General features: G+C 57.7%; 1 protein-coding gene and 1 long non-coding RNA gene across 11 annotated transcripts in view; one reads left to right on the top strand and one right to left on the bottom strand.

The window, feature by feature from the left end:
* LINGO1 (leucine rich repeat and Ig domain containing 1) overlaps positions 1–22,653 on the bottom strand; it is a 216,317-nt gene that overhangs the window by 41,634 nt on the left and 152,030 nt on the right. The window lies entirely within an intron of this gene.
* Positions 2,746–6,007, top strand: LOC141583449 (uncharacterized). The gene is made up of 4 exons (XR_012516061.1): positions 2,746–2,977; positions 3,651–3,779; positions 4,529–4,658; positions 5,957–6,007. It is a non-coding gene; the product is annotated as an uncharacterized LOC141583449 (long non-coding RNA).

Here is a 22,653-nt window from a genome sequence, read left to right as displayed (position 1 = left end):
CCACCTGGAACCTGCTCCCATCTCTGCCCAGCTAAGTGATTCAGGGTCCAGCTTCCACTCCTCTGTCACCAGGCAGTCCTCCTGCATTTTTCCAGCCCAGTGGTGTCAATGGCTGGCGCACTGTGGGGGGAGAGAAGGAAACTGGGCTTAACCTACAGCCTGTCCGGGCTGTGCCAGGGCTGGTGGCCAGTGAGCCTTCCTGGAGGGAGTGAGCCTCTGTCGCCCCACCTGGCTTTTGTCTGTCACCTTCCCAGACTGTGAACTATTGCCGGGGAGTACATGGTTTGACCTCAGGGCCCAGCCCAGTGCATGCGGGGTGACGCAAGGTGGATGGATCAGGTCTCCTACTCGAGCCACCTCACATTGGGAAGCGGGAAATCCAGGTTGGCAAAGAAGCTCTCAGAGCCCCGATGTCAAAGGTGGGGACAGGGACCCAGGCCAACCCTTTAATTTGGGGAGATTGAGACCCAAAGAGGAAAAGTGGCTTACCCAAGGTCACACAGCCTTGTGGTTTTAGACTCAAGGTTGACAGTTAAGGTGGCTCTGGACTCCAGGGGTCTCGAGGCCCCATCTGCTACTCCAGGTTCACGTGGGCTTAAATGACCCCAAAGTCCTTAGTCCCTGTTCCTGCCCACCGTCCTCTCCCGACCAGGCTTTGGCTACTCATCTCGAACTGCCCTGAGGCTCTAGTACAGACCTGTGGCCCCCAGCCAGGGAGGATGGTGGCTTCCTGAGGAAGGAGGGAAGTTGCTGAGTGACAGGGTCGTCCCCAGCCTGGTGGGCCATCCAGACCACCCCAGGCCCTCTTGGTATTGAATGGAACATTTGTTGAGTGGAATTGAATTAACTGTTCGATTGCAGGAGATGTAATTTGATCTGGATCTTATGAAGCCCTTAATAAAGTCAAGGGATTACTGGTATCTGCGGCTTTTTCACCTGTTAAACCAGGCCCTGGGCCGGGGGCAGGTTGCTCAGCTGGGAGTGAGTGTGTCCGTCCGTGCTTCCTGCCTCAGCCGCCACCATGCCATGTGCCCCTGGGAAAACTGCTACTTGTCTCTACCCCAGACGGAAAACTCTTCCTGCTCAAGGTAGGGAGTGCCCGTCAACCCTAACAGTCCATCCGAAAGAGATGGCTTGGAAAGGAAGGGCGGTTGGATCTCCTTGGAGCTGGGGGTGGAGGGGAAAAGAGTAACATTTATTAGGCACCTTCTGTGTGCCCAGGCCCCGCTCCCTTTAGTTCACTGAACGTTCACAACGTCCCTGCTTGCTGGCCACCTGTGGTGATCATGAAGGAAAGTGAACTAATAAACCAATTTTCTTTCTCTTAGGCACTCCATACGGAACTGCCATTCTCTGTCCCCTTCAACATTAGCTATGGCCATGTGACTCGCTCTGGCCAGTGACATGTTAGTGGAACTTACAAGTGTCACTTACAAGAGAAGGCTTTAAGACCCAGCGTGGCCTTGGCCATGCCTCTTCTTGTCACCCTGGTAACTGGGTGCACACGTCCAGATGGTAGGCCCTTCCTCAGCCTGGGGTCCTCAGTGACTGCGAGGAGCGGATATCCCATGCTCGGAATGGGGGTGAGAAATGACCGTGAGTTGTTTGAAATCTCTGATTTTGAGGTTGTTTGTTACTGCAGCAAAACTAGCCTCGCCTAAGTGCTTCAGTACCACTATTTTCTGGGTAATGAAAGGGAGGCTCAGAAAGGTCCAGCGACTTGCTGGGGGAACCAGAGTGAATGGGTGGTAAGGTTGTGTGAGTCTTAATCCATCAGATGCTAGGATCATGCTCTTCCCTCAGCAGAGGGGTCCTGGGGCTGCCTCAGGCTGGCTAGGTATGGTGAGAAGCCAGCTGGTGGGGACTGAGGCTGGGGTCTCAGCACCTCTTCCTCCCGATTTTCAACCCCTCACGGAGCACACTGCCCCTGGAATCCTCACTATGGCCTGCTGGAGATGCTGGACGGGGGCCTTCAGTGTGCGAGAAGCGGAGGGAGGCAGGAGAAAAGACCTGGAGAGGCCACGGGAAGGGCTCTGGGGCTGGACAGTGCTGGCTTCTACCCCTGGCCCTGCGGCCGCTAGCCGAGTGATCTTGGGTGAGTTCCTGTCCTTTTCTGAGCCTCGGTCTTCTCATCTGGTATCAAACGGAAATAATGCTACTCCCTGGTTATTGTGAAAATGAAGTGAGATGTGAAGATCTTGGCACAGAGTAGGACTCAAGACTTGAGCTCTGTTGCTATTGGAGGCACCAGCCAGAGCTGGGGTGGCCCCGATCCTCTACCCTCCCTGCTTCCTCCCTGCTCAAGGGCACAAAGCCAGACTTCACTCCTGCCTTCCCTAGACGCACCCTAAGGGAGGCTTGCCCGTTCATCTCATGGGTGCCGACTCAGCCCCCAGGGGCGGGAAGAACAGCCGTCCGTAACCCCATTTATAACTGGGAAATGGCAGTCCGGAGGGTCACACACCGAGGAAGCTCGGAAGGCCATGTCACAGTGCTGCCCTCCCTTCATGGCAGCTGCATTTTGCCGGGTCTGGAGGGGACTTCCTGGAAGGAGGGCTGGTTGCGCCAGATGAAGCAGGTGAGCTTCCAGGAAGAGGAGCTGGAGAAGAGCTAGAGATTCCGTGGGGCCAGTTTAGCTGCCCGTGTGGCCTGGGTGGGGCCCGGGCTGGTTCGGCCCCAGCCCCCAACTGCCTACCGTCATTCATAGCCTTCTCCCTCCCATCCCACCCTCTCCTCTGCCAGGATAGCCCCTCTCTACAATGCCACCTCCCCGAACATGGCCATGCTGGGTCCCACCGCCACGCCTCTGCTCAGGGTGGGCACTCCTCGTAGGATCTGGAACGCGTCGATTTGCTCCTCCCTACGCCCCCAGCAGATGCCTGCGACCATGGCCTGAGTGACCACAGCAACAGCGCTGCCATTCAAGGACAGCCACTCTGGCCTCCCCACCGGCTGCACACCACGGGAAACCTTCAAGGTAGATGCCACCATCCCCCTCTTACAGATTGGAGAAACTGAGGCCTAAGGAGGTTCGTTTGCCAGGGGTATGAAGAGACGGGGCCAGAGTCACACTCAGGTCTGTCTGCCCCTGAGCCTGTGTTCTCCCCAGACCCTGGAGAGACAGGCGGGGCTGCCGGGTGGATGCCACCCTCTCCTGCCTGCTCCTCACACCCTCCCAGCCTTCTCCTCTCCATTGCTGGCCTGTGGAGTTCCACTGCTGAGCTACTAAAGCCCAGTCGACTGGGGTTAGGGTGGCCTCCTGCCCCCTGCCGGGGCCCTGGGAGCAGGGCCTGCGTCCTCTGCCCTCTGCTGCTTCCAGTGTGGCTACCTTCTCTGCTGGGCACTCAGGGGACCGGGGTGACTGTAAGGAACCCAGAAGGGGTCCGAAGAGTTGACTTGAATCTCAGACAGGGTGCAAGGCTGTGTGTTTAAGGAAGAGGTTTACCCAAGGCCCGGACACTGAATCAGAGGGAACTCCAGACCCCACCTCGGCCCTGAGCTGAGCTCTGGGGAGCAGCGGACCCTGATCAGCCCTCGCAGCCCCAGACAGCTCTGTGCCTCCCTCTTGCTCCTTCTGTCTGATTCTCTCTCTCCCTCTTGCCTTTTTCCACCCCCTTCCCCTGCCCTTTTTCCCTTCCTAAAAAACACAGAGAAATGGGATTCTGAAGCCTACACCGCCTGCGAAGTGCGGTTCAGCCTCCCCAAAAGAGGAAATGCCAGCGCGCGGGTTCTCATGGCAACTCCGGCTCCTCCCCCCGCAGCCGCCCTGTGCCCATATGGTGAGGCGCGTGGCACCGGCTTGGCGGGGCCCTGGGTCTGGGGCTGGGCTGCGATGGGGCCCGTGTGGGTTCCCTCAGCTGCCCTGTCCAGCGCTCACCCTCCTGGGCACACAAGACCGTCTCCTGCAGGGACTCCCAGGCCTGTGCTCAGCCCTCCCAGGGTGCGGAGATGTGGGGTGACATTCAGGAGCTGCCCTGGCCTCAGTGGGAGGCTTTCTGCGGTCAGCAGCACTCTGGGGCAGCCTTTGAACTCTGCTCCCACCAGTAGAGAAAAGTGGGTTAGGCACCCTCTGCCCCCCCTTCCCTCTGCCTTTGTCCTTGACACATGCCCTGGACTTTGGGACTTCCATGTTAGGTGTGGAGGGATAGGGGAAACAGGAGTGCAGCCAGGAGCTGGTGTCTTTGGCCCTGGCAGTGGCACCCTGGCTGCCAGCCCCACCCCGTCCCAGGCTACTGCACAGGTGCCCAGCAGTCCTGGTCACTGGGCTGTGCAGTGAGGGAGCAGGGATTGAGTCCTGGCCTTGGCGGAGCTGCCCCAGGACACTGCCCCTCATCCCTCTAAACTCTCCCCATGCCCACCCACTCAGGGCAGCTCCTACCAGCTGTGTGGACTCTTGGTTTTTGAGGACAGTTGACATCTCCATGACATATGAAATGGAAGCTGGTGCCAGGCAGGCTTGGGGACTGCAGGGATGGCCGCTGAGGAGCAAATCTTCTCAGGCTTGATACTCATCCTGCTCTTTCCCTAGGGCTCAGACAGACAGACAGACAGTGATGCCCGGGTCCCTGGTACTGCCTGGCTTCTCCTCCCTTCCCGGACCTCAGAGTAGCTGCTTAGACCTCAGTCAGCCATGGCGCATCTTCAAAGAGCCACCCTGGGTAAGCTAGGTGGGGCTGGGGCAGGGGGTGGGGAACGCAAGCCCCACGCCCGAGGGCAGTGACGGCTGGGGCCCACTCAGCGTTCACGAACGTGGCTCCTCCAGCACGTGGGGCCATTCTCTCTGGGTACGCTGAATCCCCAGACTCCCCATCCTGACCCCTCCTGCACATTCTCCATTTCAAACCCTTCTCCCCAGACATTCCCATGGCTATCAGAATCAGGGAACCCCACAGAGGACAGGCTTGACCCCTGGGAGCACGCAGGCGGGGCCAGAGAGGGTGAGCGCTCTACGAGGTCACACGGCCAGCCTGGGGTAAAGCGGGGTCCAGAAGCGGGTCCCCCACCTCTCTGCCCAGGGTCCTCTCCAAAGATCTCTCCCCCTCAACTCAAGGAGGGAGGGATGGATGCAGGGGGGCAGGGAGTAGAGATTCGGGAACAGATGGGCTTGGAGGCTCCGCCGCGGGGGCTTGAGGGAGGGGGAGGAGCCCGGAGAAACTGGAACTGTTACAAAGTTGCGAGTTAAAACATTCTTCACACTCCCGCCTCCTTTACTGTTCTGATGCACCAAGACGTGACAAAAATGTGTCAGATTTTTTAAAAACCACACACACACACAAATGCCAGTCCCCGTCTCTGCCGCCCGCCCAAGCTTGGGCCATCTGTTTCCCGGGGGTGGGAGGGGAGTGGGGCTTGGCAGTCGGCGCCATCACGCTGGATGCCCCCAGCCCGAGGTCCGGACCAATGGCCTGGCTCAGAGACGGCCCCCAGGTGAGGGCTGTGGCACTTCTCCCTCAGCAGCGCCGCCTGGCCCTGCCCGCCCTGGAATCCAGAGCTTGCCTGGCACTTCAAACCGAGCTGGGCACTGGCCCTTCTCTCCATTTGCTGCATCTGGGGCCTTGTGTCTGGGAGAGCCCTCTCTGGGACTCCCAAAGCCCACCCTTGTCACACGGATGGGAAACTGAGGCCCAGAGAGGCCAGGAGAGGCCAGATACACAGGGAAACAGTCTGTGTACACGCTTCACTCATTCACTCAACAAGCACGGAGCAGGCAGGCTCTGGTGCGGTGGCACGTGGTTCCGGGAAAGGGGGACTCGGGGCGGAACCGGCAGATGCAGGCCTGCTCTCCAGCAGCTCAAGGCCAGGGGAGGCGGACGACCTGCAAGTAATAATAGGCTAACAAACTGGGGCTTCTAACAAAAGAACGGGAAGAAGAGAAAGCTGTCGGGCCTGGTGGCGGGGGCTGGAAGAAAATCAGGGTGACCGGTCATCCCCATGTGTCTGGATTGTCTGCTTTCAGGACTAAGAGTTCTGCATCCTAGGGGACACCTCGGTCCTGGGCAAGCCACGCTGACTCTCACCTGAAGGCTACTTTAGGTTGAGGACACGTGAGCTGAGTCCTGAACGTGATGAAACCGACAGTGTGAAGATCTGGCGGGGGCGGGGGCCGCAGAGGAGCTGGAAGACGGAGCGAGGACAGAGCGGGAGAAGGGAGGGGCCGGGGGTGGCCCTGCAAGGGAGTGGGGATGTTATCTGGTCACAGGATTCCATTTTACTGTGGTCACTGAGTCAAATTAGAGAGCAGCTTGGTACACAGGTCACAGATTGTAGGGAATTTAAAAAAATTCATTAAGGCTAGAGGCCTGGGGGCAAGGGCAGTGGCTTGGGTACCCGGAGAAGCGGGTGGGGACTAGATCTGGCCAGGCCTCTGAAGCTTCCTCAGGGAGCTGGGACTTCAGCCGTAGGGCCTTGGGAGCTGCGGAAGGGTGTAAGCAGGGCTGGATGGGGTTAGAATCGCAAGGAAAAGCCTTAAAGCTCCAGGCTAGGCACGGCTCTGTCCAGGACCTTTTCCTGCTGCCCCTAGAGCAGCATCCACCACTGTCCCCACCCCCAAACCTTGCGGAGTTCTGTCATCTTCCAAGACTCAACCCCGGACGAGACAGGTGCAATCATGCCCTACCTAGGACGCCCCCATCCAAGGACCCTCAAGCAGGGGTCTCAAGGGAGCCCTCATCACAATGGCCACCCTTTCAGTTCCCACTGTGTGACAGCAGATCCTCCAGGCCATCGGACCAGAACGTGGAGGCTCAGAGACGGGGTGTAGTTCGCTTGAGGCCACACAGCAGTTGAAGTGTGAGGTCAGCTCAGAACCATGTCGCCTCTGAGTTCAGAGCCCCTGGGCTCCTGCCTACAGGAGCAGCAGGTGGGGAAACAAACAGTGGGCAGCCATGTGCCCACAGAGGAACAGAGGAGTGGTCATTGCCGTGGGCTGGATGGGCTAGGCGGTGGGGTGTGGCACCTGGCTGGCTGGGAGATTCATAATGGAAGTCTCCCAGATCAATTACTGTCGTACCAGGCAGCCTGACCTTGAAAGCTGGCATGTGGGAGAGGCCGGAGTGGGGTGGGATTGGGCGGGTGGGGCAGCCGAGAGCAGCTGCCAGCCTCCTCCAGCAGAGGGCACCCTGGGAGCCAGGAGACCACCTGGTGCAGAGAAAAGGGGCGGGGCCTGAAATCCTACCGCGACTGCACATTCCTGTTTAAAATAGTGAAAGCTGTTAGAATGCAATAAACCCTTCCCTACGCTATGCTCCAGGAAGAGATCATCAGACCATCCTGAAGAGGAGGAGTTGGCACAGTTATTTCTCCTCTCTGAGCCTCGATCTCCCTGCCAGCAAAACGGGGATCCTGGTCCCAGCTCCACTCACCCTATAGGGTTCATTTGAGGCTCACAGTAAATAGGCCTAGAGATGGGTCCTGGGGCCATGTCCAGCCTGGAGTACAGTCAAGGGTGTCCAGAGGGCCAGGTGGCCATTCAGCCATGGTGACGTGTGTGGTGACTCTGCTGAGACCTCAGAGGCCATTACTTCTGATTCCTCCCATGGCCGGTGCGATGATACTCAGTGCCAAGGGATTTCCTCAGGGGTGCTCTGAGATCCTGACGGGAGGATGCCTGGCCTGGAGCCCGATCCTTGCAGGCACCTCATGGGAGCCCGGGGGGCAGCAGAGTCTCCCCTGGGCTCCCAAGGTGATCACAAGCAAATCCCTGAAATGGTTTGCAGCAACTGCTGGGCTCTATTTTTTGTACCAAGTGGGAGCAGGGACGGAGCCCTGGAGGAGGGAGAAGTCTGCCTCTTGCTCCCTCAGTTTCCCTTTGTCAACATTTTCCCCTTAAACTCCTACCAATTAGAAATTCATTTGGGTTAGCGGATGAATTAAAGGGCTTCCTACACGTACAGTGTTTGGAGCGGTGCCTTCCTGGCCTGGGTGGAGAGGCAGAGAGGGGAGGGTGAGCAGCCTTCAAGGGCTGAGTCTGTCCCTCGTTTTCCCAGTGTCTGGTTTGGGAGCAGAGGAAGGCACACAGGCAGGGATGAGACCCCCACCTGGATCACAGGCCTCTTCCCAAGACGGGTGGGAGGGAGGGAGGGAGAACAGGAGGGCTGTCGAGCACTGCAGGGAGAGTTTGGGGAGACGGAATACGGGGTCAGGGGGTGATTATGGGCAAACAGTGGAAAATGGGCCCTTCGGCTGGCAAATGAGTTTAACAGAAATGTGATGGGCAGAGGCTGTAATGAGAATGGAAATGCCAGGAAAAGGTGAGCCGATTTTCAAGCAGGCCTGGGTGGGCAGGCTGGGGTGGGCCAGCTTTGTCCCTTGCCCTCAGGAGCCAGCCAGGCTGCAGGGACAGTGCCTGAGTCTCCAGACCCACCCCACGCCAAGAAGGCAGAGGGACAGAGGGGCCTTTGGATTGGCAAGATCCCACAAGAGTGTGGGATGAAACTAAAGCAGGAGGGATTGTGGTCAGACTTGCAGGAGAAGTTCTTGGAGAGCACGGGAGCACACAGGGAGGGCTGGGAATCCCCGGGGACAAGCTGCCCTGCCTTGCCTACCCTCCCAGAGGATCGAGTCCCAGCTCTGCCTCAGGCAGCAAGCAGAGCCTCCTCGCTGATGGTATTCAGCTATGGAAGATCTCCTGGGGCAGGCCTCTCTTTGGGTCTCAGTTTGTGTATCTATGAAACGGGAATGACAGTGCCTTGCCAGATCATATGAAGCCCCCAGTGAGAGCTGGCACTGGACACTGTGTTTCCTGGTTTGGGCCACCATCCCTGAGGGGGCAGAAGGCAAACCCTTCTCTGGCCAGAGGGCTCAAATGCTGCTGGGTAAACAGCCTGAAGCGTGCCTCACAGCACCCCAGATCCTGTCCCCTTTCCCGCACTGATCGCCTGACCCTCTGCTTCTCTCTCCCTCCTGTCCTTCCCAGAGGGGCCTGAGCAAACACGGACAGAGGGGCCCACATCACACACAGGCACAGGCCAGCTCTCAGTTTCCCTGGTTGGACACGGGCTGTGCTGACCCACAGGGTCTTGGAGACCCTTCCAGGGCTCATGTTCTGGAAGGGAGGATGCTGTCTCTGATTCCTCCCGTATCCTCATGGACCGCTCCTGCCCAGGACACTCCCCACCCACCCCGCCCGACTCCCCTCCACTGAGGCTCCATGGCCTCTGAATGGAGCGAGAGAAGATGGTAGGTAGGTTGAGGAGCCACCTCCAGATTGAATTAGACCTTTTCTAGCTCCTTACCCCACTGATCCAGGAGCACACACACCTGTGAGTGTGTGTGACCCTTGTCTGCGCAGTTCTGGGGACCCTGATGCACAGCCCCAGCCAGGTAGGGTTAGCAGAGAAGGTGTGGTACTGGCAGCCCACCCCCCACCCCCACCCCCTCAGCTGCCCCAAGGGGCCTCCTGGCACTGCGTCACAGCTTGGCCTGGCTGCAGGGAGTGAGAGAAGGGTGAGAGGGAGGAAGGATGAGGTTGGCTGGGGCCCTTGGGGACAAGGAGGCAGGAAACTCTTTTCTATGAAGTTCTGAAGGAAGAAACAGGCCTGTAATCTAAGCACTTTGGAGGCCAAGGCGGGCGGATCACCTGATGTCGGGAGTTCAAGACCAGCCTGACCAACATGGTGAAACCCCGTCTTAAAAAAAAAAAAAACAGAAACAGGCTGCCAGTCCCAACTGAGAACATGACCCCATCCTCACCTTCTCTCAAAGCCACCACCCTCCATCCTCTCTTGAAGCCACTCCAGGTTCCTTAACTCCTCGTTAGCAGCCCCCAGCTCAAGGCCAGGGACCAGCTTCCCTGGTCCTGGGTTTCCCTGAATGCCCAGCCTGGGGGTCAATACTCTATGAATGGCTGGGGCGTGAAGGGATGGACGCCTGCCTGCCTCTCTGTGACCTAAAAAACGATCTCTTTAGCTCCTTCTAAAGCCGGAGGGTCTCGGGTTCTCTATTTTAAAATACTTTGAGGTCATGGGCTGACTCCTGAGCCATCCTGTGCACATGTGGCCTCAGCTTGTTCACACGCAGGCACACACAGCACGTGTGTACACCAACAGACGCACAGGAGGACAGCAAGGTTTTAACAGCTGACCGTGCCGTGGAGCCCACACTCCCCTGGGCTGGGAAAAAGGCAGGCAGTGCAGGAGGCTCTAGCCACAGAGACTCTGGGACAAGCGAGGCCCCTGCAGGAAGGAAGCCCATGCCACCCTTGAAAGGCAGGACTCCACCTCTTGGGTATCTGGGAATGCTAGGGGTCACCCCTCGCCTGACAGGCCTTTTGAGGATCAGCCTCACCTCCACAGACATCCAGTCCAGGGCTCAGGCTGCCCCAGTGGCATTTGGAAGTCCTTCCTAAGATCTAACTTAAATCACCCATCTCTTCATTCAGTAAACGTTCTCCACCCATGTCATGCCCTGGTAGAAGGAAGGTGTGCTGGGCCACCTGGGGCTGTGTGTGGTGCGGGGGTGGATGAAGAAAGTGGCCTTGGTGTCTACCACTGGTGGCAGGTAAGGAGGCTTCCAGGATCCCTGGGTGGCTCAAACCGTGGTCATTCCCCATGATTCTGTTTTCTCAGCCAATTAGGGCCTGGTTCAGGCGGGAAACCCTGCCACCTCCCTCTGCCACCCAGTCCAGTGAATGCCTGCCTGAGCTCACTGGTGGGGTGGAACTCCACCCAGGACTTTGGTCCTGTCTAGGGAACCCATTTAACCACTCAGGGCTTTAGCGAACTCCCCACCCAAGCTGCATCCTGAAACGGCAGTGCTATCTTCAGGTGTTTATCTGCCCTACTCTCAGAAACCCCTTCCCGCCCCTGAGGCATCCTACCCAGACCCCCTGCCCCTGTCCCACTGCCTGACATCCCACTGGTAGGGGTCCTTCCTCAGTGTTCGGGTGTTCTCTGTGTGGGGGTGCTCTTATGTGCCCCAGCTCCAGAGATACGGGTCTCCCCTACCACTCTGCCCCTCACACCCTGAGTCCCAGGGGCTGAAGCTGGAGGGTCCAGTGGGGGCTGGGGAGAGCCTGTCACCCTCCATGCAATCGGCCAAGTGTGGCATAAATGACCCACAAGTCCTGGGGCCTGGCAGAGGAGATGCTCAGGCCCAAGTGTGAGGTCACCTGGACAGAGAGGCCCAGGGAGGGGCCAGGCAGGGCGAGCCTGGGCTCCCACACCGCAGAGCCCCTCTGGCAGGCTGTGGGGGACCTCAGCCGAGCTTGCAACACCAAGCATCTGCTGGGGAAGGTGGGGAGCTGCCTCAGAGCCTTCCCTGGGAGACTGACCCAGATTTCTCTCTCCCTCCCTCCCTCTGCCACACAGGAGCACTGTGTGTGCATGAGTGTGTGCGTGCATGCACGAGTGTGTGTGTGCGTGCGTGCATGAGTGTGTGTGTGCGTGCGTGCATGAGTGTGTGTGTGCGTGCATGCATGTGTTTGCGTTCTCAGCCCTGGCAGGCAGAGGGGTGGAAGGGGAGGAGGCTTGCTGAAAGCTCTGGGAAATGAGACAGAAATCCTCCCCAAATCCCTGGCCGCTGTCACTAATAGCTGAAATACGCTCTTGACAACAAGGTGAAAGTCCCTGGATGCAGGGGGCCTGGCCTTGCCGCCAGGAGCTGGTGCCCCAGGCCTGACTGTTACTCTTGGGCCCCAGGCCTCGTGGATGGTGAGGGTGTCATGGCCCAGCCCTGACCCCATCCTCTGGCACTCCTGACACCTCCTGTCTAGGCAATGTCCCACAGGTTTCCCTAGTGCTTCTCTGCGAAGCAGTGAGCTCGCAGGAGGGCGGTACACATGGCGGGGGAGGGCAGGTCAGGACCCTGTGGCAGGCACTCGGGTATGGGCTGGGAGGTGGCTGGAGGGCTCCTCCCAGCCTGAGCTTTCCCTTGATGCCTCCTTCTATCCACAGTGCCGGCCACCAGGAGCCCCCACCCCATCCAAGCTGGCTAGCCTTCTTCCCAGGAAGCTAAAACTCAGGACTCAGGGGGAGGTGTCCTTGAGAAGGGCCAGCGAGGGCTGGACCCAGGCCTGAGAGCAGCAGTTTCCGGAGCATCTGACTCCAGTGGGAGGGGAAGGGTGTGTCCCTGCGGGGCTGCCGGCTATGGTGGGGGTCTTGTGCACACATACAGATACAGAATTGTGCTTCAAGGGACATGCTCCTTCAGACTTGTAAGCACACAGCCGTACACACGTGACACACATACGAGCCCTGCAGGTACAAACAGAGGCATGCCTGTACACCCGAGTGCCTGAGCTCGTACAGAGGTGGGCACACACCTGGGCATACAGGTGGAGGTGTGTGTATATCTGCCCGTGCACACGCGGGCCGGGAACACTTGCTTCTCTTGTGGACTACGCTGAGCCTCGTGAGGTGTGTGAGAGGCATTTTCCCCAGAGACTGAGGGATGTTCAAGCCAAATCCCGGCAAAGCTTCCAGAGTTGACTCCAGAGGCAAGCCCTCTCCTCTGCCAGCACTCCACGCCCCTCGCCCAGCCCTCGGCCCTCTGGTGGGCTCCGTGCCATGTCCTTCCAGCCAGGCCTTTCCTGCCTGGCTCCACGCTTGGCAGGTGCCGTGCTCTGCCCTGACCCCTGAGAGCTAGAGCCCTGCTCCTTGTCGAGGAGTCCAGCATCCCCTCCTGCTCACCCACGGCTTGTGTCACCCTGGGTAGGGCTCTGCCACTGTCTGGCCCTCAGTCTCTCTTCTACCCATTGGCAGGGCTGCTTCAAGGGCAGGGAGCTCTGCGAGCTGGGAGACAGATGAGTGCCACCATAGTGGTGAGCGCCCTCCAGGCCAGCCCAGCCCACAGCGGCCCTTCCCTGCACCCAGGGCTGTCCTTTGTCCTCATGCATCTCCTCCATAGCCGGCTGGCTCAGTTGCCATGCCGGGAATCCCACCCGCCTGCAGACGCTGACCTGCCCACCTTCACCCTCCACTGGGCAGGGAAGGTGAGAGGTGGAGCTGACCCGCCTCCAGGCAGCCCTGCACGTGTCCTGGGCCCTTTCAGACCCAGGGCCTTGGCACAGGCCGTTCCCTCTGCCTGCGGTGCCCGCTGCTCTCCGTCAGCCGAAAAGCACTTTCTTTTCCTCAACGAATCCGTTCAAGTGTTTGCTCTTCTCTGCAGTGTCCCTGTCCCGTCCCAGCCACCCCCACACAGTGCTCTGGGGCTGGCTCGCTGAGCAAGTTTTCCCCAGCACCGGGCAGCCCTGGCGATGCTTCCTCACCACCAAAGCCATGGGCTCCCCCAGGGCACAGCAAGGACCTTCTCATCTCAGCGTGTTCAGACGCTCTAGAGAGCCTCGCCCAGAGCACCCGGCAAGTGTTGGCTGAATGAATGAATGAATGAGTGAATGAGTGAATGACATGGACATGTGGATATCTTTGCCAAGTCCTGTCTATGAGCTGTCACAAGCTTCCCAGGTCCCTTTTGAGGGGGTGCTCCTTGGTGGCAGGGCTGCCTCTCTCTGCCTGACGGAGTCGTGCGGTCAGAGGCTCACCTCTCATTCCGCAAACACCCTTGGCAGAGGCACTGTGCTCAGAAAGTGTGCAGTGCTCCCGGGGGCTGCGGGCACACACTAGGGACCCTGGGAGGGAGCCACACGGCCTGCGTAATACAGAGCTAAGATGCGTGTGCTGCCCTCACCGCTCCCCTCATCTGCTGATCACTGGGAGCCGGCACTGGGCGAGCGGCCCTGGGGAGTGTACAGGGGAAGAGATCCAGGTGAAGGAAATGATGCAGGGGCTGAAGCTGGAGGCAGACGAGGGTGACGGCTCAGCAGGAGAGCCTGGGAGCCACACAGCCTGATTCATGCTGCCCACCACCTAAGAAACTTGTGACCTGGAGCAGCTAACTTAATTTCCTTGCATCTCAGTTTTCCTCATCTGTACAATGGAATGGTAAGGATCAAATGCTTGTAATATGCTTTTAACAGTGCCCGGGACATCATAAGCACTCCAAAAACAAGCCCTGCCACTCTGAGTCGTTGGATCATTAGTTCAGGGTGGCCCTAGGCTAGGCATGCAGCAAATGGGCAGGCTGGCAGCACAGGAGACAAGCAGGTGGCAAGGGTCAAGGAGCTCCGGCTCTCAGTGACAGGTGGCTTGGCTTCTTGTGCTCAAGGAAGCAACGGATCTAAAGAAGGCTGGCCAGAGGGACACTGAGACAAGCCGTGTAGCTGGGGGAGAGGATCCTGACCCAAGAAGTCTCTGAAGGAGAAGGAGAAGGGGCAACCCAAAGCGGAGGGACAAGGAGGGTCTGCGGTCGGGGGGTGCTAATCCTACCTTTCTGCTCCTCAGAAATAATGCATGGATGAGGGGCATGTGGAGTGCCTGCCTCGCGTGGAGGTCAGCACCAGCAGAGCTGTGCAAATCGGGGCGTAGCGGGGCGCAGGGGAGGAGCGGGGCGGAGGGCTCAGGAGCGGCTCTCCCACCTCTGGCTATCTGGGCAGCCCTCCGTGGAGCCCCTCTAGGCTGCGGGCGCCTCGGGCCAAGGTTTGCGGACCTTCCCAGGGATGTGGGGCCTGCTCTTCAGGCCAAGCCACCCTAGAAGAATAGGGAGGGGTGAGGGGCCATGGGGTGACGGAGGCGGCTGGGGAGTATATGAGACGGGGGATTTCCCAGGGGCTGGGCTCCAGGACAGCAAGTCCCTGGTGCGGGGGGAAGTGGGTGGGCTCTCTTCTCCTGCTCGCCCCGCTGCTTCTCCTGCTTTCTACCTCAGGCCACCCACCCCCATGCCCCCATCAGCCTTGTCAGCGTGACATTAACGGGCTGACATTAACAAGCCGGAGCGCCTCCACTTGTCTGCCAGGTCGAGCCTCAGCCGTGGAAGAATCGCTAATTACAGCCACCATAAGGAAATATCAATGATGGACGTCAATAGTATCGCCTCCTGCATCCCGCCTGTTTATTTGGAGATGAAAAGAGGCCTGGGGCCATCTCTCCAGGAGGAGGCTGAGTGATGACGGAGGGCGGAAGAGCTGCACGTGGAGAAGCGGGCGTCCTCCAGCTGGACTCATTCATGAAACCGGGCCCCGTTTCCCCTAGGCAGAGTCCTCCGCACTGAGGGCCCAGGGCTAGGGCTGGGGCTAAGAGCAAAGGAACCTGTGCAGGGAGGAGGAACCAGTGATCCTGCTCCCAGCCTTGGTCCACCAAGTGACTGCATGCATGCCTCTTTGTGCCTCAGTTAACTCATCTGACAAATGGGTACAAGAATCCCAGTCCTGCCTACTTTGTGCAATGTGGGGAAGTGAATGAGATGCAAAATCAGGGTTTTAGAAGGGCGACCCATGGTGCAAACGCAGGGGCTTCTCGGACTGGAGGAGACACGCCGGGTAGCTGAGCAACTGGGCAGTACCAGCAAAGGGCTGGACATGTCCCAGCTCAGCGAACAATCTGAAGCAAATATCCTCCCGACCATCCCCTATCAAGCACTTTGTGGGAAATCAAACAAACTCTAAACACAAACACCAAAGCCAGAGAGAAGAGGGGAAAGCTTGACTCAAAGGCGCCGCTGCTGTCTGGGGTCTCCGAGCCCCTGAACCTGCGGGGACTTGCAAGACTTCCGACCCACACCCCAAACCCTGCGTGTAATGCCAGTCACAGGTTGAACTTCCTGGCAGGGCAGCTCTTCCCCGCTGAGAGAAGCTCCCGGACGTGCACACCCCTATTCAGAGAAACAGGGGTCCCGCTGAGAAGCCCCTTTCAAGACCACCTGGACAGCCTATACGTGCACTATACATGCCAGGGCCACAACACACACAGAGGAACTCATCCACACGGCAAGTTCACGAGGGTGTGCACTGACCAGAAACTGGCAAGCACACACACGCAAAAACACAGCGCCAAACACAGAGACACACCTGGAAACACATACACTGCATGGTATCCAACACACATGTACACACACAGGGGAGCTGCCCTGGGGAACGCACGGGGGAAGAGACACACACACACACACACAGAGACACACACAGACGCACACACACAGATGCACACACACAGACGCACACACAGACATACACACACACACAGACGCACACACAGACATACACACACAGACGCACACACACAGACACAGGCACACAGACACAGGCACACAGACACAGGCACACACAGACACACACACAGACAGACACAGACACACACAGACACAGACACATGCACACAGACACAGACACACAGACACAGACACACAGACACACACACAGACACACACAGTCGCACACACACAGACGCACACACAGACATACACACAGACAGGCACACACAGACACACACACACACAGACACACACACACAGACACACACACAGACACACACACACAGACACACACACACAGACACACAGACACACACACAGACACACACACAGACACACAGACACAGACACACACAGACACACACACAGACACACAGACACAGACACACACACACAGACACACACACAGACACACACACACAGATACACACACAGACACACACACACACACAGACACACACACACAGACACAGACACAGACACACACACAGACACACACACACAGACACACACAGACACACACACAGACACACACACAGACACACACACACAGAGACACACACACACACAGACACAGACACACACACAGACACACACACACAGACACACACAGACACACACACAGACACACACAGACACACACACACACACAGACACAGACACACACACACAGACACACACACACAGACACAGAGACACACACACACAGACACAGAGACACACAGACACAGACACAGACACAGACACACAGACACAGACACACAGACACACACACACAGACACACACACAGACACACACACAGACACACACACACAGACGCACACACAGACACAGACACACACACAGACACAGACACAGACACACACACACAGACACACACACAGACACACAGACACACACACAGACACACACACACAGACACACACAGACACACACACACACAGACACAGACACAGACACACACACAGACACACAGACACACACACATAGACACAGACACACAGAGACAGACACACACAGACACACACACAGACACACAGACACACACACACACACACACACACACACACAGCGTCTTAGGCCCAACGCTGGGTTCTTCCTAGCCCTTGGGAACCTCTCCCTGCTGAGAAGGAAATAAAAAACCCACGTGGCCTCCAGACACATGTGGCCTCTCAAGCCACAGACAAGCCAAGCTGTAGCAACTAGACTGGTGGGGAAGCCGAGCCCAGCGTGGCCTGAATATTTCACAGGAGATTTTGCTTCACAGAAAATCCCTTCTTCAGCGCTGCGCATGTCAGGGTGTCATCGCCCATTAGGTAGCGGAGCGGAAACGTGGGAGGCCGTGTGCACAGCTCCCGGCCTGGGCCATCCCTGGGCCTCTGCCTCTGCTGCAGGCCTCCTGGCAGGGCCATCGTCTCTCTCACCTGCCCCCGTCAAGGTCCAGAGGGAGGACAGCTGGCTGCCATTTTGGGACATGGAGTGTCCTAGCTTAGGGTCGCCTCTGCCCCCGGTCCTCAGACCCTGCCAGCCCGCCAGGGCCCTTCCCCCAGCTCTTCAGCAGGAGCACAGAACCACAGCGCACCTCACTCCCTCATCTTCCCCCTTCCCCTCTCCGGCCCATCAAGGTGTTTGCAGTTACACACCAGAGGAAGGGAGGCAGGACATCCCGGCTGGGCCTGGAGACCCTGCAACACCCTCCCTCAGACCTTTTGTCCCAGAAAATGTCCACACAGGCTAAGCTAAGCTCAGACTGTACCTCCTCCAGGAAGCCCTTGGGGCCCGCTCCCAGGGTCGGGAGCCTTCTCTGGCTCCCACAGCCCACTGTATTCCTCTCCATCACTGCTCAGTCATCACGGGCTGAAAACACAGATGCCTCCGGGGGCTGAGGAGGGGGCGAAAGCGAGTGAAGGGGCAAAGGTCGTGCAACGGGAATGGCCGGGGCTTGCAGACTGGACAGCGCGCCCCTGTCTAAGGCCGTCTGAACCACACCGTCTCATGGCCCAGCAACTTCACACCTAGAAACGGACTTCATAGATTATCCACAATAGCCAAAAAGTCAAAACCGCCCAAGGCCCTAGGAACGAATATGTAAACAAAATGTGTTACAGCCACACAATGGAATATCATTCGGCCGAAGAAAGGAACGAGGCCCCGATACAGACACACGAGAGCACGATGAACCTGCAACGCCGTGTGCGGAGCGACGGATGCCGGGCATAAAAGCCCACATGTTGTATGATTCCATTTCTATGAAACGTCTAGAATACGCAGAGCCAAAGATGCAAAAGTGGATTTGTGGGTGCCAGGGCTGGGGAGGAGGGGAGAATGGCAGGAATCGCTGAAGGGTGCAGGGTTTTCTTTTGGGGTAATGAAAATCCGCTGGAATTAGATAGTGGTAAGGGTTGCATGATTGGGGATATGCTAAAAACCACTGAACTGTGTGCTTTAAAATAGTGACTTTTATGGGACGTGGGCTAGATTTCAATTTTTCAGAACCGAATTGTTTAAAATGGAACAACACCTCCAGAAGCCACGTGCGTGTCTGCGGTTTACACATTTGTCTCCCTCACAAGAGCGGAAGCTCCAGGAGGGCGGGGCCCTCCCCGAGGCACAGCCGTGGTCCCCCAGCAACGTGCTGACCCAGAGCACACTTCCTGCTCTGTAAAGCCTCTGGGCCAGAGCCACGGCCCAGTCTCAGGTGAAGTCACTGAGGCCCAGGCTCAAGGTCACTTGCCCTAAGGTCACTTGACAAGCTGGAGGCAGAACTGGCCATAGACGCCAGCCCTCCAGACTCGGTGCAGCAGGACCCAGGGGCTGGCCGCTGCTGGGCAGGGGAAAATAGAAGGCGGGCAGCTCTGCAGCTGTTTCCTGCCTCAAGGCCCCAGATCCCCGGGGCCTGCGAATCAAGTCCACCTGCTGGATCTGGCCTCAATCCCCTTGACGGACAAGCAGCGCCCCCAGCGCCTCCAGCTCAGGCCGTCTGTCATCCCTCCAGCCTTTGCTCACACAGGGCCCCCTTCCTGGGAGGCTCGCTCAGGCTTCCCAGGCACCAGGCACGGCTCCTCCCTGCCCAGAAGCCTAACTGCATCACCACCCGCCCCTCCCACAGGGCCCCTCCCCAGCTGAGCCCTTGTAGCCCCTCTGGCAGGGTGTGCAGGTCAGTACAAGGGAACGTGCGCCTGACTACGGGGCCACCCGGGACCTGGGCCAGCCTGGAGCTAGAAGCAAGTCGGATGTCTCAGGGTCTGACTGCCAGCGACTAGGTGCCAGGCCAGGGTTGCCTGGCAGGGGAAGGGAGGGAAAAGGGGAGAAGAGAGAAGAGGGAGACGGTGGGGGAGAAAGGAGAGGGATAGGGAGGAGGAGGGGTGAGAAGGGAGGAAGGAGGGGCCGCTCTTAGCCCCAGGGTCCCAGGAAGGCTAAGCCAGAGCCCAACACAGTGATGGGGCTGTTGGGCCGCCGGTTACCTTCAGACACATGATGACACCCAAAGAACGGATCGGTCCTCCTGGGCAGAGTGAAGTTAAGCGGAGAGGAAGCCCCTTTGGGGGAGAGGCCCCAGCTTCAGAGCAGCGGTCCTTTCTACTCCCCCCGACCCTACGCAGCGGTGAGGTGGGGAGCAGCCGAAGGCTCAGCCTGGTAGCCACCTGGGCCTCCTGCTCTGTCCCAGTTCAGCCTAAGGAGCTCAGCCACCCGCCTGGGTGACCTCTGGGGTCAGATCCTCCTGACTGTGGTTGTAGACTGAGCCTTGACCCTGGCAGGGTGGACTGGCCCCCAGGGAACTGGAGAAGGCCCCAGATGGCTCATCTCTCCTCCTACGCCACAGGGCTGGGTGACAGATCTGGTCTGTGGGTGTCAGAGACAGGTCCTGGCTCTGAGTGACTGCCGGCAGCTGGGCCCGAGGTGGCTCATGGGTGGCTGATTTCCTGACCTTCTTGAGATCAAATCTAGGAGGAGCCTCTGCCTCCTCCTCCTAAGGCCAGGCACATGGGTATGGGAACACAGCAGGTGTCTAATAGATGCCAGCTCCCTCTCTGAACCCCAGCCTCAAGTTTCCTCAGAGAAGCTGCCGCTCCTATCTCCACTCAGGTCCCCCCACCTCCGCTCCACATGGACTCAGTGTGTTTCTTTCTCAGGCCTGGGTGAAGCTGTGAGTCCCCTCCCTGCCTCCCCTCCCTCCTGGCCTTTCCCAGCCCAGATATGTATCACACCAGCCCCCATTCAGTGTCCTCAGCTGGCTGTCAGTTAATCCCTGCAGAGGTGTTAACTGATAATTAAGATGTTAGCTGCAAACTTAACGTGTGATTCCCTGCCAGGAGTATTTTGGTCTTAACAGGTTGCTTTTAGAATGGGAAAACCTTCAAGACCCAGCCAAATGGCAGGCAGGGAGGCAGACCAGGGCGTTGGGGGGCATTCTGTGCCTGAAGCCCTTCCAGCCTCCAGAACCCCCTCCTCATCTCTGGCTTCACTGAGGACACAAGGCAGGGGTGGGAACCCAGAGCTCTGCCTTCAAGTGTCAGCCCCGCCCCTGTGAGGCGATGACCCTGGACACGAGATGAAACCTCTCAGAACCTTAGTTTCCTTGTCAGCAAATGGTGAGACAGAACACCACCGACCTTGCAGAATCACAGGGCAAACTGGCCAGGCTGACAGGTAAGGCGCTGTGTGCACAGCACACAGGAGCCCTGAGAGCTCTCCTCGTGCCCGACTTCCCTCTGCCTCTTCCCGCACTGAAGGTAACTATGTCAGCTTCCACTTCTCCCACCTCCTCACACCAACTCCAATCAATCATCCAGTCTATTTTCTCCACTTCCTAAATCTCTCCCCAGGCAAAGATCAATGGAATCAAACAGCGAGGCCTGGACAGACATGAGACTTCAGGGACATTTCAGCAGATGACAGGAATGGAGCTTCCGAGCAGCAGGGAAAGGCACTCACCCAACAAACAGTGCGGAATCGACTGCGAGTCATTTGGGGGAAAAAAACCCCACTTGGATCCCTACCTCGAACCACACAGAAATGCATTTCAGATGAACTAGAGATTTAAGTATTTGTGACTATCGTAAACAACCGGAAAACATTACAGGCCAGTATTTTTGAAACTCTGCAGTGAGTAAGGCCGGGAACTCTAAAGGAAAGGATTGATAGACTTGACCAGAGGACAATCTAAAACTTTTAAGGGGTTAAATAAATTCCATAAACTTAAATTAAAAAAAAAATACTTGCAAATAATGATTTGCAACATATGCCACATAAAGAGTTAATTTCCTTAACCTCTTCTAAATCCACTGGCTTTTGCAAATCAATGAGATGCATTTCACCGCCCCCAAAGCCCCCAGTCGCTGAAACCCAGTTGTCCAGGCAGTGACCAGTTCTCAGCCTGCATCCTCAGCCCCTTTGACACGTACTTGAAACATGTCCTGCCCTTGGCTTCCAGGACATATGCACCTGGTTCTTTTCCATCTCACTGGTTGTTCCTTCTCGGTCACCTTTTTGGCTCTCCTTCAGTGGAAATCTTTGGGCTGGGCCATTGGTCTTTTCTATCTGCTGTCCTTCTATGATCTCCTCCAACCTCATGGCTTTAAATACTATCTTTATGCTGATGGCCCCAAATTTGTATCTCCAGTCCAGACCTGTCCCCTGGACTCCAGTCCCATACATCTACCTGTCACCTCCATGGTTCTGCCAGGTTGCCTACAGGCATCTCACAATTTACATGCCCCCTGCCAGGTCTGGCTCATGGGTGTGTGACCTGGGCTCTGCACTCAGAAGGACCCCAGGCTTGGTTTAATGTTCTACTGTCATCTCCCACTTTGAAACTCTTAATTTTTTTTTTTTTTTTTTAACAAAAAGTCACCTGTTCACTGTGGTCTGGGTCCCACACATTATGGAATCATTTTTTCCAAATGACTCACACTTGTTCAGCACTGCAGTCCACCACGGAGCCACGCCCCTTCCCGACACCAAATCCGCTCCTCCCTGCTCTTCCCATCCCCATCAATGGCAACCCCACCCTCCTAGATACTTGGGCGAAACCCCTCGGAGTCATGGTTGGCTCCATTCTCTCTCTCACACACACCACCTCATCCAATCTGTCAGCAAATCCTATTGGCTCTACCGTGAGCATGCATGTGGAATCCATCCACTTCTCCCCACCTCCACCAAGACTCCCTGGTTCAGGCCTCCACCACCTCTTCCCTGGGTCACTGCAACAAACAGCCTCTTGTCATATCTCCCTGCTCCAGTGAAAAGCCAGGTGATGGCAAAGGGAGCTGAACCCGGGATGCTGGCATCCTCCTGCAGCCAAGGCACTCGGCGGGTGTGCAGTGCAAGGCAGAGCCTGAGCAAATGCAGTGAGCGTGGGACAGCAACGGGTGGCAGGGATGGCGGCTGCTGGGGGCTCCGGTGAAAACGTAATTCCAGTCACGCCACGTCAGCGTGCTGAACCTTCTGTGGCCTTCTCCACTTCATTCTGGGTAACAGCCAAGTCCGCCAGGTGGCCCGCAGGCCCACGTGATGGGGGCGTGGTCCGTGTCGGGTGGCACGGCCCACTCCCGGCCTCACTCACCCTGCTCCAGCCACACCAGCCTTCTTGCCATGCCCCCGCAAGCCAGGTCTGCACCTGACTCGGCGTCCTT

This window comes from Saimiri boliviensis, chromosome 2 (genome assembly GCF_048565385.1).
Source record: "Saimiri boliviensis isolate mSaiBol1 chromosome 2, mSaiBol1.pri, whole genome shotgun sequence".
Classification (NCBI taxonomy): Eukaryota; Metazoa; Chordata; class Mammalia; order Primates; family Cebidae; genus Saimiri; species Saimiri boliviensis.
This window is presented reverse-complemented; position numbering and strand designations above follow the sequence as displayed.